Raw genomic sequence first — 2,065 nt, forward strand, 5'->3', positions numbered from 1 at the left:
GGTGGTAATACTGGAAAACAAAGTGCTTAGGGCCACGGCCAAGACTCATGAAAGAGCTGTGTTCAATAATCATCATACTGAACTAGGAGAATCAATAACACTATCTGAACTCTGAGTTCCTATAGATGCCAATCATTCTGAACCTCAATGGATAAAGTGAGATGCCAAAACTATTCAAGAGGCAAAAAGCTATAAGTCCCGCTCATTTGATTGAAGCTATGTTTCATTGATAGTTTGGAATTTATAGTATATTCTCTTCCTTTTATCCTATTTGATTTTCAGTTGCTTGGGGACAAGCAACAATTTAAGTTTGGTGTTGTGATGAGCGGATAATTTATACGCTTTTTGACATTGTTTTTAGTAGGATCTAGTTACTTTTAGGGATGTTTTCATTAGTTTTTATGTTAAATTCACATTTCTGGACTTTACTATGAGATTGTGCGTTTTTCTGTGATTTCAGGTATTTTCTGACTGAAATTGAGGGACTTGAGCAGAAATCAGATTCAGAGGTTGAAAAAGGACTACTGATGCTATTGGATTCTGACCTCCCTGCACTCAAAATGGATTTTCTGGAGCTACAGAACTCGAAATGGTGCACTTCCAATTGCGTTGGAAAGTAGACATCCAGGGCTTTCCAGCAATGTATAATAGTCCATACTTTGGCTTGTTATGCCTCTGTCCCAATACTACACCAATGGCATCGTCACTGGCATCACATATTAGTTCGAATGGTAATGTCCAGTCTGGTGCAGAAATAACTGGTGCTGTGACCAGCTTAGCTTTCAGAGTTTCAAATGCCTGCAGACACTCCGTGTTAAAGACAAATGGCATGTCAGCAGCTAGCAGATTGCTCAGAGATTTTGCAATTTTTGAAAAATCCTTTATAAACCTCCTATAGAATCCTGCATGCCCCAGAAAGCTTCTAATTCCCTTAATATTGGCAGGTGGTGGTAATTTTTCAATTATCTCTACCTTAGCTTGATCCACCTCTATTCCCTTGTTCAAAATTTTGTGCCCAATGACAATTCCTTTAGTCACCATAAAGTGACTTTTTTTCCAATTTAAAACCAGGTTAGTCTCTTGGCACCTTTTTAGAACAAGTGCTAGATGGTCAAGGCAGGAGCTGAATGAGTCTCCAAATACTGAGAAGTCATCGTATTTTGCTTCTAAAATATTCATTCGTACTTCAATCTGAATGTGATGAACGTGACAATCATCATCATTCCCTATGAACGCGTGCCTGACAACCACTTCCGTTCTACCTTAGACTGAATGAGTATCTCTTAGATCTCCTAACCAGAATCTTCGTGGCGTAAGCTAGAATGATGGCGGCATGCAAGAGAATCCGGAAGGTCTAAACCTTGTCTGTGGTATTCCGAGTAGGATTCAATGATTGGATGACTGTGACGAGCTCCAAACTCGCGATTGCGGGGCGTTAGTGACAGACGCAAAAGGATAGTAAATCCTATTCCAGCATGATCGAGAACCGACAGATGAATAGCTGTGCCGTGACAGGGTGCGTTGATCATTTTCACTTAGAGGATAAGATGAAGCCATTGGCAAGGGTGATGCCTCCAGACGATTAGCCGTGCCGTGACAGGGCATTGGGTCATTTTCCCGAGAGATGACCGAAAGTAGCCATTGACAATGGTGATGTATCACATAAAGCCAGCCATGGAAAGGAGTAAGACTGATTGGATGAAGATAGCAGGAAAGCAGAGGTTCAGAGGAACGAAAGCATCTCTATTCGCTTATCTGAAATTCTCACCAATGAATTACATAAGTATTTCTATCCCTATTCTATTTAATTATTATTCAAAAACACCATTATCAATTTATATCTGCCTAACTGAGATTTGCAAGGTGACCATAGCTTGCTTCATACCAACAATCTCCGTGGGATTCGACCCTTACTCACGTAAGGTATTACTTGGACGACCCAGTGCACTTGCTGGTTAGTTACACAGAGTTGTGAACCATGGTCTTGGCATCATGTTTTTGGCGCCATTTCCAGGGAAAGAAAGAGCAATGAATTTTACGTAATTAAAGTGTAATCACGATTCCG

The sequence above is a fragment of the Arachis ipaensis genome, chromosome B01, assembly GCF_000816755.2.
Source record: "Arachis ipaensis cultivar K30076 chromosome B01, Araip1.1, whole genome shotgun sequence".
Lineage (NCBI taxonomy): Eukaryota > Viridiplantae > Streptophyta > Magnoliopsida > Fabales > Fabaceae > Arachis > Arachis ipaensis.